The 12377-nt window shown below is 51.7% G+C and overlaps 1 long non-coding RNA gene across 1 annotated transcript; it reads right to left on the bottom strand.

Annotated features, from left to right (window-relative positions):
* Window positions 1-563: 563 nt before the first annotated feature.
* Window positions 564-1892, bottom strand: LOC146862295 (uncharacterized). Its single transcript, XR_014978414.1, has 4 exons — window positions 1771-1892; window positions 1185-1290; window positions 1000-1091; window positions 564-906 (listed from the first exon to the last, which is right to left on the bottom strand). It is a non-coding gene; the product is annotated as an uncharacterized LOC146862295 (long non-coding RNA).
* Between the last annotated feature and the right edge of the window lie 10485 nt (window positions 1893-12377).

The following is a 12377-nucleotide window of genomic DNA, read 5'->3' as shown; positions in this document are numbered from 1 at the left end:
AGACTGATTTGCATATGGCCATGTCTGAACTGGGGTGGCAGAGTGGGCTAAAAAACGGTGATGGATTAAACCCAGATCAGTTGACTGGGGGTGAGTGCTTGCAATGTTCAACACTCCGGCCATCATTTCCTTTGGTTTTTGCAAATAAAATAAAGTCAAGAAGGTCCCAGAAGTCTTCCAGGCATCCAGGGGCTGGGCAGGGCCGAGGGAGGCAAGCCCTCCCCTGGGCCCCAGCAGCAGCACGCCCCTGGTAGTTTCAAGTCAAAAACAAGAACCTTTTCTTGGGGTCACAGCCCCTTCTTTTATACACACATTTCCCTTTGTGACACAGCACAGGCAAGGGGGGAACCAGATACAACTGGTTCAGGGTTAAAGCAAAGGGTAAACCCAAAAATCGCTGGGACCTGGGTATTTAGACAGTATAAGGGAAAGATGGTCCCAGAATATATAAACTTTTTAGAGTTAACACAGAATCGATATCAAAGGATACAAAAAAATGATGTCAAAGTGTTATTTAATCACACGTTGGCAAGATACACATTTTTATAAATAGATTCGGCATTTGTCAAATAGTGCGGGGTGCCATGGGAAGGAAGGGGGTAGTGAATTCAGGTGAGGTAAAAGGGGGAAGTGACATATAAATTATATCAAACTGTCACAACTTAATTGTAAGGCAAAACAATTTTTAAGCCACAAAATCCAGACGAAGTTCATTAGTTTGAATATAGATTGTTTACAAAAACCATGTACAAAACAGAAGAACACAGTGTAAGTTACACTGTTGAGAGTACTGGCAATGTCATATTGTCGACGTTTCGACCCCAAGACATGGGTAGGTTAGTTGGCTCCTTACTAACGGGGTCTTCTTCAGGACAAGGGTGATGGTGTAACACGGAGGAATGGCACCTACAATGATATTAAGTCAGTGTTACAAAAGAATTTCGGGTCCCACCAGGGAAAGTGAAAGGGACTCATTAAGGAAGTAATCGCTATATTTACCATATTCAAAGGTGGACATATAGTCAATGTTGACTTGGCGTCAAATGGCGCAGGGGCAGATAGGCTCCAATTGAGGGTGGGGTGAGTGACACCTACAAAGAATTATGAGGTGTCATTATAATGATCCACAAAATAAATAAAGGATTCATTGAAAATCACAAAAAACCGGAGAGAGAGTGACTTACTCATTTATGATCAAAGTCGCACCGGAGAAATTAATACCTCCAAAGTCACACGCCGTGGCGCACCATCGGTGGGAAAAGTGAAATTAATCACAACGAAATTAAGCCTCTAAAAATAAAGTGAAAGAACGGCAATGTAAAAACACTTAAAACCCAAACCTAGAGGAAATACAGCGCAAGGGACAAGGTACCAAGAGCTATCATCAGCAAAAGAAAGTTCATTAGATTTGAGACTAAACAGCACACTCGACATGAGACCCACCAGATAAGCTACGGGTCGCAGTGGGAAAGGCAACAGCCAGAGATCTATACCCTTGTTTAAGGAGTAATATATTACGAATATGCAAGTAGGGTCATGTATACAGGTCGAGCCTCAATGAGGAAACCATTACTCAGAAGAGAAAGCGGATTGTCAAACAGAGAATATCGAGCAAGAGTATAAATTCACCATAAGCAAAGAAAAATGTGTACTTTTAAATCAAACTGAGTGCCAAAAATGCTAAACAGACTTAACCCTCGACCATTTAATCTTACACGGAATTAAATCGAACAGCTAAAAACCAACGTACAGGGGGAGAGCATCCCTTACCGTGGGCAGCAGCAGCAAAGGCTGTCCTCAGAGTTTGTGAACAAAGCACTAAATCAACACTGAGTGATCGTTAAAATAGAGAGGCCCGGGCCACATGACGTGCAGCACGGCGCAGACGCTAGATGCTTGCAGTCAAAATGTATTAGAAGAAAGACAACAGAGGTTGTTTTCTTCCGAATAGTTAAAGGATATTACATTAATACATTTCTAAAAAAATACATTTCTAAAAGAAAGGGGGAGGTTGGGCCCGTGTAACTCAGGGATAATCAGGACAATTCTACACTTTTCTTGACAGTGGTTAGCCTTGTAAATACCACGTAATTAGTTAAATGCAGCCTGGATAAATACAATGCTGACAACGCGTCTATATTGCACATAATAGTTAGGCATAGAAAACGCACAAGCATAGCAGATGTACATTATTCAGGGAAAATCAAGTTGGAGACAATAAACATCAAACATTATGAAAACATGTTTAACATGTATATAGGCCGTGGACAGTGGCAAAGGTTCAGAAGGAAGTTCCTCATGACTCAATTAATAGATAGTAAAGGTAGTTATACACTTTTCATGACAATAGTTAGCGTTGTAAATACCACGTAAATGATTCTGGACAAATTAATGCAACCTGGATAAATACAATGCTAGCATCGCGTCTATATTGCACATAATGGCTAGGCATAGAAAAAGCACAAATGGAGCAGATGTACATTATTCAAGAACAAATCGAGTTGGAAACAGTGAACATCAAGCATTATGAAAACATGTATGACATGTATATGGGCCGATGACAGTGGCAAAGGTTCAGCAGGAAGTTCCACATTGCTCAAGTTAATGGAGTTAAAGAACTTAGAAAAAACACACAGACTTGGATGGTAATCCTTGAATGGGAAAGAATGCATTGGCTACACAGAAAACTATATACATGCATATACACATTAGTTATCATCAAATGCATCCGATGAACAACATAACAAATGCTCGTGAGATGACAATTATCATCAAGCTAGTCAGGGACAGATAAAGACCAACAGTCACCAAAAATGCCTAGTTGCTGAGAATGGCCAATTGTGCATTACTGGGATCTTGTTCATTCAAACCCATATTAATGGTATCAAAGCGGATCATCCATTTACATTCCCTAATCGTAAGGATAGAGGATATGTCACCTCCCCTGGGCCCCAAATTGGTTTTTTCTATCACAATCCACTGCATTTGGTCAGGGCTGTGTCCCAACTGGCTATAATGCTCAACTAGTGGTGCTCCAGTGACATGGCATCTTATTCTACTTTGGTGTTGCAATATTCTCACTTTGATCTTCTGCTGTGTTTGGCCAATATATAATTGGCCACATGGACATACGATCCCATAAATAACGTTGGTAGAATTACAGTTAGTATGGGAATGAAGCGTAACATTGTGATGTTTGTAAACAAAGTTTTTGGATTGGATTGTTGTTGAGCATGCTTTGCACGACCCACATTTGAAATGTCCTATCACAGGTGGTAGATTCCAAAGTGACTGGATGGTTGGTTCCACTGGATCCTCAAGGAAAGAATGGACGACATGGTCCTTAATACTCATCGCTTTTCTGAAGGAATGCATAGGTAGATTTGGTTGATTAATCTCAGTTGATACAAGGCTCCAGTGCTTGTTGATAATCTTTTTAACTGCATTGCTTCTGGTAGAAAATGTTGTGACACAAATCATTTTATTCTTGGCTGATGCTGCAGGTTCCTTGGCCGTGAGTAAGGTTTCCCGAGGATTGTACCAGGCTCTCTTCTGGGCCCTTTTGACCAAACGTTTGGGGTACCCCCTTGAAATTAGTCTGGCACTTAGGTCTTCGGACTCAATTAAGTAATCAGTTCTCTTAGTGCAGTTTCTGCGAATCCGCAAAAACTGTCCGACCGGAAGGTTGTCTCGCAGACCACGAGGGTGATAGCTGCTGTACCTGAGAAGGGAATTCCGTTCAGTGGGTTTTCTGTATAAGGTAGTGCAAAGTTTATCATCTTCACTGAAGATCTTTAGGTCGAGGAATGGTATCTCCTGAGTGTCAGACTGGATGGTAAACTGAATATCATGGTCGCACTGGTTAAGCCATTCGTGGAACAGATTGAGTTGAGCTATGTCGCCATTCCAAATCAATAATATATCATCGATATATCTTTTCCATAGATTGACATGTTGAGAAAAGGGGTTGTTGTTAAGGACATGGCGCTGCTCGAAATTGTCCATATACAAGATCGCTAGATCTGGGGCAAAGGCTGCTCCCATCGCTACACCTTTCTTCTGGACGTAGTAGTTTCCTTGAAAATAGAAGAAATTCTTCTTCATTGCAATAGTGAGAAGTGCTATAATGAATTCTGTGGGTACCCTCATTGGTGCTGGTCTTGAGTTCAGAGCTTCTCGCATCACTTCTAAGGCTGGTTCCTGGGGGATGCTGGTATAGAGTGACACAATATCACAAGTGGCAAGGAGTTGCTCACTAGAATCAAATGGTGTTTGGTCGATGATGGTAATGACTTGCATAGTATCACGTAGGTAAGTTTCTGTTTTTTCAGCCATTGGTTTTAAAAAGAAGTCTATATACTTGCAAAGAGGTTCCAAAAGTGAACCACATCCAGATACAATTGGACGTCCAGGTGGATGAAGCATGTCCTTATGTATTTTGGGTAGGGTATAAATGGTAGGTAATCGTGGACTTTTCTGGTTCAGGTAGTCAAATTCCAATTTACTTAGAAAACCAGAGTCCAATGCATCAAGAGTGATTTGATGAATTTCCTCAGCCAGGTCCTTGGTGGGGTCGGACTTGAGTAGAGAATAGCTAACACCATCTTGTAGTTGTCTCAGAATTTCAGATTTATATGCCATAGTATCCTGGACCACTATGGCTCCCCCCTTATCAGCAGATTTGATTACAATGTCCTTGTTATTTTTGAGGCTCTGAAGGGCGGCTTTCTCAATCCTGCTGGTATTAGGTATAGTGTGTTTATATGTTGATAATAAGATGTTAACATCACTCATAACCATATTCTCATATGCCAAGATTCTGTTACTCATTGCATAAGTGGGCGGTACGAACTTGGATGGAGGGCGTAGTCCTGTGAGAGATTTGGAGGGATTTTCATCAGAGTTCCTAAAAAAATACCTGAGACGGATCTTGCGGAAAAATCCATGAAGTTCTGTCCTGAGATTAAATGAGTTAGGATGAGCCGTAGGAACAAATGACAACCCTTTAGAGAGAACAGTTTGTTCATCTGTGTTCAAAGTGTATGAAGAAATATTGACCACTGGACTGTTGTTGGATTTTACCATCTGTACACTTTGCGTCTCGTGGAGATCTCCCCGTGGTTCTCCGGTTGGAAACGGACCTGCTTGGGGATCGCACCTCTGCCTCTGTCCCAGTTCGTACTCGATGGGTTCTGTTGGCCTCTCGATGGTCCTCTCGGCCAGTTGCCTCGACCTCGAGGTGGTCTCCATTGACCTTCCCCTAAAAAAGGAAAGTAGCCTTGGGGAGGATACCAATTATTGTAATCGTAACTTGGGCCCGGAGCTTCCTGGTCACTGTCTGAGCTCACCGAGGAATCAGAGAAAGTGGTGAAGTTCCTCCTTCCCCTAAAGGCCCCTCTGCCTCTCCCTGTAAAACGGCCTGAATTGTCTTGTTTGTAATAGTCCTCGTTGAGGTAGGGATAGGTGTTCTTTTTCTCATAAAATCTAATGTCCTTCGAGAGTTTATCTAACTTCTTATTCTGAGTAGTAATCTCAGAGGTGCCGATCACGATCCGGCAAAAACCGGGTACGAACCGTCGGACGGAGCATATTCTCCGTCCGACGCGTACCCGGTCGTCAAAATATACAAACATGGAATTACGATTCGCACGGGTACACCATTACCGTACGAATCGTAAAAAAGACCGACCGAACAAAAAACACCTACCAATGCGATCCGGGAAAGCGCCGACCTGACGTCGGGACGCACGCAGCCAGCCATTCACGACCCAGGAATCACGATTCGCACCGACGTCACCCCGCACGGTGAATATTTTGCGGCAGCCAAAAACTGCCGGGAAATCAGGACGACGCGAACAAGGACCACCAGTACGCGACGGACAGACGGCGACGCGAACAAGGAGGACCAGTACGTGACGGACACACAGGACGACGCCACCCAGGAGGACCCGTACGCGACAGGACGACGCGATCAAGGAGGACCCGTACGCGACAGGACGACGCGAGCAAGGAGTACCAGTACGCGACGGACAGACATGGACCCGAACCTACGAGTCATCCCTGCCCTCATAGCAGTACACCTCCTCTACAGGTTACGACGCAGACGCCGCAGAAGGTCAGAATAACTAAGGGAGGGGGGAAAGTGGGGTGGGGTGGGGGTGGCACGACCAGGGCAGGCCACAAAACAACCACATGAGTGACACACTACACATGTCCTGGACATACCTGACTCCCATGCCCTGGTCACCACGAGGGGGTGGGGGCGTGTCCTGATAATCCAGCGACCGCCACAACGGAAGTCCGTCACCACGCGAACCGGCAACACAACCAGACAGGTACGTCCCGTACCCACGCCTGAAGAGCGTGGGTACGAGTCGGACCACGCCCACACACGTCACCCCAACAATGGCGGGACGGATCGCACCCACGTGGCAAAGGCCTGGTACGGGCCGCACAAACATCACATAGCGTGGGGACGGATATGTACGGACCCTACCCCCACCCCGTATGCAAGGAGCGTACCCCCCTGCCCAACAGTGTAAGTACGACCCGTACCCACACCCGCGGACGTACGGAGCGTACCCCCAGCCCAACAGTGTAAGTACGACCCGTACCCCCACCCGCGAATGCAAGGAGCGTACCCCCCTGCCCAACAGTGTAAGTACGACCCGTACCCCCACCCGTGTATGCATGGAGCGTACCCCCCATGCCAACAGTGTAAGTACGACTCGAACCCCCACCCACGAATGCAAGGAGCGTACCCCCCTGCCCAACAGTGTAAGTACGACCCGTACCCACACCCGCGGATGTACGGAGCGTACCCCCAGCCCAACAGTGTAAGTACGACCCGTACCCCCACCCGCGGACGTACGGAGCGTACCCCCAGCCCAACAGTGTAAGTACGAACCGTACCCCCACCCGCGGACGTACGGAGCGTACCCCCAGCCCAACAGTGTAAGTACGACCCGTACCCCCACCCGCGTATGCATGGAGCGTACCCCCCATGCCAACAGTGTAAGTACGACTCGAACCCCCACCCACGAATGCAAGGAGCGTACCCCCCTGCCCAACAGTGTAAGTACGACCCGTACCCACACCCGCGGACGTACGGAGCGTACCCCCAGCCCAACAGTGTAAGTACGACCCGTACCCCCACCCGCGGACGTACGGAGCGTACCCCCAGCCCAACAGTGTAAGTACGACCCGTACCCCCACCCGCGAATGCAAGGAGCGTACCCCCCTGCCCAACAGTGTAAGTACGACCCGTACCCCCACCCGCGAATGCAAGGAGCGTACCCCCCTGCCCAACAGTGTAAGTACGACCCGTACCCCCACCCGCGTATGCATGGAGCGTACCCCCCATGCCAACAGTGTAAGTACGACTCGAACCCCCACCCACGAATGCAAGGAGCGTACCCCCCAGCCCAACAGTGTAAGTACGACCCGTACCCACACCCGCGGACGTACGGAGCGTACCCCCAGCCCAACAGTGTAAGTACGACCCGTACCCCCACCCGCGGACGTACGGAGCGTACCCCCAGCCCAACAGTGTAAGTACGACCCGTACCCCCACCCGCGAATGCAAGGAGCGTACCCCCCTGCCCAACAGTGTAAGTACGACCCGTACCCCCACCCGCGAATGCAAGGAGCGTACCCCCCTGCCCAACAGTGTAAGTACGACCCGTACCCCCACCCGCGTATGCATGGAGCGTACCCCCCATGCCAACAGTGTAAGTACGACTCGAACCCCCACCCACGAATGCAAGGAGCGTACCCCCCAGCCCAACAGTGTAAGTACGACCCGTACCCCCACCCGCGAATGCAAGGAGCGTACCCCCCTGCCCAACAGTGTAAGTACGACCCGTACCCCCACCCGCGTATGCATGGAGCGTACCCCCCATGCCAACAGTGTAAGTACGACTCGAACCCCCACCCACGAATGCAAGGAGCGTACCCCCCTGCCCAACAGTGTAAGTACGACCCGTACCCACACCCGCGGACGTACGGAGCGTACCCCCACCACACCAGTGTCAGTAGACACGTACCCTCACCTCTAATGCAGTGTGCGTAACCCCACCGTGTATGTGCCAAGCGCACATATCCAGTAATCGGAGGTGTGTGTGCAGAGTCCACCCAGCAGTGCCCTGAGACAGGAGTGGTGGGTGTGGAGTCCTCCCAGCAGTGCCCTGAGACAGGAGGGGTGGGTGCCCATCACTCCCAGCAGTGCCCAGAGACAGGAGGGGTGTGTGCAGAGTCCTCCCAGCAGTGCCCTGACACAGGAGGGGTGGCTGCAGAGTCCTCCCAGCAGTGCCCTGAGACAGGAGGGGTGGGTGCCCATCACTCCCAGCAGTGCCCAGAGACAGGAGGGGTGTGTGCAGAGTCCTCCCAGCAGTGCCCAGACACAGGAGGGGTGGGTGTGGAGCCCTCCCAGCAGTGCCCTGAGACAGGAGGGGTGGGTGCAGAGACCTCCCAGCAGTGCCCTGAGACAGGAGGGGTGGGTGTGGAGTCCTCCCAGCAGTGCCCAGAGACAGGAGGGGTGTGTGCAGAGTCCTCCCAGCAGTGCCCTGACACAGGAGGGGTGGCTGCAGAGTCCTCCCAGCAGTGCCCTGAGACAGGAGGGGTGGGTGGTGAGTCCTCCCAGCAGTGCCCAGAGACAGGAGGGGTGTGTGCAGAGTCCTCCCAGCAGTGCCCTGACACAGGAGGGGTGGGTGCAGAGTCCTCCCAGCAGTGCCCTGAGACAGGAGGGGTGGGTGCCCATCACTCCCAGCAGTGCCCAGAGACAGGAGGGGTGTGTGCAGAGTCCTCCCAGCAGTGCCCAGACACAGGAGGGGTGGGTGTGGAGTCCTCCCAGCAGTGCCCTGAGACAGGAGGGGTGGGTGCAGAGACCTCCCAGCAGTGCCCTGAGACAGGAGGGGTGGGTGTGGAGTCCTCCCAGCAGTGCCCAGAGACAGGAGGGGTGTGTGCAGAGTCCTCCCAGCAGTGTCCAGACCCAGGAGGGGTGGGTGCAGAGACCTCCCAGCAGTGCCCAGAGACAGGAGGGGTGTGTGCAGAGTCCTCCCAGCAGTGCCCAGACACAGGAGGGGTGGGTGTGGAGTCCTCCCAGCAGTGTCCAGACCCAGGAGGGGTGGGTGCAGAGACCTCCCAGCAGTGCCCTGAGACAGGAGGGGTGGGTGTGGAGTCCTCCCAGCAGTGCCCAGAGACAGGAGGGGTGTGTGCAGAGTCCTCCCAGCAGTGTCCAGACCCAGGAGGGGTGGGTGCAGAGACCTCCCAGCAGTGCCCAGACACAGGAGGGGTGGGTGGTGAGTCCTCCCAGCAGTGCCCAGAGACAGGAGGGGTGGGTGCAGAGTCCTCCCAGCAGTGTCCAGACCCAGGAGGGGTGGGTGGTGAGTCCTCCCAGCAGTGCCCAGAGACAGGAGGGGTGTGTGCAGAGTCCTCCCAGCAGTGTCCAGACCCAGGAGGGGTGTGTGCAGAGTCCTCCCAGCAGTGTCCAGACCCAGGAGGGGTGGGTGCAGAGTCCTCCCAGCAGTGTCCACACCCAGGAGGGGTGTAACACATGTGTGTGATGCCACAATTACCCACATCCATACTGCCTACAAGGGAAGATGTCCCCATGAACTCATGTCAACTGACTCCACACACAAGTACAGTGATCACCAAGGATGCCACGATTGTTGCAGGTGGAGACATGGCCATGCATGCATGGCCAAAGTAGAAGGGCTCCGTCACACACACAGCTCATGTACACACAGCTCTGCGCTAAACATTGGGAACACCCTGCAGGGAAGAAACTGGGTACACAGAGTAAGGAATACACCCTGGGACAATTGAACCATGCAGTAACTGCTGACATGACCTAAGGAAGTTAGCCAACACCTTGTGATGGCACACAGATCCTAGGGTGGCCCCAAAGAGCAGAACACTACTACAAATCCCACACACCCAAAGCCTTAAACACCACCCAAAACAATGTAGCAGCCCCACCAACACCAATACCACCATAGCAGGAGTGTGATAATGAAAAAAAAAATAAGCTTTAATCAGCATGAGCACAATGTCCGTGGATCAACGGCAGTTCAAAGTCAACAAAGGCCATAGGGCAGTCAATTATTCCCAGCTGCATGGGGGACACAGTGGGATGTGTGTCCCCTACCTTGCCTGCACAGTCAAATGCCATCGTCTTCCATACTGGTGAGGGCATCAGGGGGGGGGGAAGCAACAGGCACCGCAGGGACATCAGGGCAAAGGGGCGGCGTTGTGGGTGCAGGGATGGAGGACTCAACCACAGGGGGTGTGTCATGGCCAAAGGCGGAGGCCAGGATGGCACTACACACCTTAGCAAGGTCCTCCAGGGAGTCCCCTGCACCCGAAGTGACCTCAGGCCCCAAGGAGGGGGGGGGTTCAGAGGGATGGGTTGCAGCGCCACCGGGGGAGGGTGGAGACAGGGGGGGAGACTCAACCACCCTGACCGAGGACTTCCTTGACCGCTTGCGTGGTGGCGTAACTGTGGGGCTCAGGGACAGAGCGGCCATGAAGGAGTCCTTGGGGGAGATGTGGCCAGGAGAGCTGAGGGGATTTGGAGGGAGTGGATTGTGTGGAATGCGGACTCCCACTCTGGCTGCGTGTCACACGTTTGCCCCCCGACCCAGTGGGTGTGCCTATCTCGCCCTGTGTGTGCGTGTCAGGAGGAGTGCGGTGGACCTTCCCTGCTGGTGTGGTGCCTGTGTCTGTTGTGGTGGGTGCATGCCGACGTCTGGGTGTACGTGGGACAGGCATGGAAGTGGGAAGTGTGGATGGGGCAGGGGTAGGTGGGGGGAGGTCGCGCTGCAGGAGACCCACTGCTGCAGTCAGTGTGGAGTCTAGGGACCTCAGCAAGTTGCGTTGGTCAGCCTGCAAAGAATGAATGCCCTCCAAGAATGCCTCGATGTTGGTGAGGGTTTTCCCGTGGGAATGGAGGACATTCAGGATCGCAGCCTGACCAACCTGCATTTGCCGCTGGATGTCCATAGACTCAGCATTGGCGGCAGCAGTGGAGACAGGGGCAGGGGGTGCGGTGCCTGGCAGGAAGGAGACATGCGGTGACCGGGCACGCTGGGAAGGGACACGAGCAAGTGGGAGGCGGTTGGTGGGAACTGAGGGGGCGGTGGCAGGTGTTGTTCCACTGTCAGCTGCTGGTGCAGCCTCCGCCAACCCTGAGACATCCTCCTCGGACCTGTCAGCTTCGTAGTCTGATGTGCCAGTCGACAGGTCCTCGGCCACACTATCCTCCGCCTCTGTCCCACTCGATGTGCCAGCCCCGATGTCACGGCTGCCACTGGTGCTCGGTCCCTCCGCCTGGTCCGTGTCCATGTCTCCCTCTGTGTCCCCCGACGATGCTGTGGGCAGGGTGGAGAGACAGAAATTAATCAGACACCTGTACACATCTGTCACATGAGTCCAATCTACATAGTCAACATTGCATAGCCTGAAGAGGCAGATCCCTAACATCTGCAAAACAAGGTACCGATGTAGGGCATGAAACACAGTTGGTTGAGCCACCATGCCACTGAAATACCATGGAGAGCATGAGACAATAGCTGATGACAGGAAACGGAGTCTGACATAGCACCCAGGCCCTGGGGACAATCCTGCACTGCCTCTGCACCACACAGCGTTTGTGAAAATACCTATGACCAGGGACAATATCCATGAACTTGAGACACATGCTGCATAGGTAATGCTGCAAACATGCCCAACATAACTCGGTCACTGCACCTTGCGTGTGTGTCCAGTAACATCACACACTGTCCAGACCCAGCAATTAGGAATCAGGATTTGACACATAGGCATTGCCCGCCCCAAGCAACCCCCACACGATGCTAATTGCTGAGACCCAGGTGGCACCAACATCTCATAGTCTGGGTGATAAACACAGTGGCAGGCAAAAGGCAAGATTGGACGCAAAACAGCAAAGGTGCGCCTGTACAAATAATGAGGTACCAGTGCCCATCCTCAGATGAGTATAACAAGACACACAGGCACTGGCAACTGTGAGTATGAAGAGGGACAATCAGGTCAGGCTGCACAGTGGACACCTGTACATAATAGCACGTCTATATACATGGTGACAGGGGACAATGGCACAGAGCACAACCTACGCTGTAGACAGTGAGAGTGTCCACGTTGATGATGACACAAACAACACTGAGGATAAGGTGCCCCAGGGGACAGTATTGGGCACGCAACTACATGCTACTGAATGGGAATGACTGCTACACACGTCACCATCCCTGCACTATGCGTAGCGCACACTCATGCACATCATGTCACAGGCCACTACATAGGACATGCGCGCTGTAAGGCATGACACATGAGAGACCAACTCCCATGTCTGGAGTCAG

Source organism: Triturus cristatus, chromosome 2_2 (assembly GCF_964204655.1).
Source record: "Triturus cristatus chromosome 2_2, aTriCri1.1, whole genome shotgun sequence".
Taxonomy (NCBI): domain Eukaryota; kingdom Metazoa; phylum Chordata; class Amphibia; order Caudata; family Salamandridae; genus Triturus; species Triturus cristatus.
The sequence above is the reverse complement of the archived record's forward strand: the minus strand, read 5'-3'. Positions and strand labels throughout refer to the sequence as shown.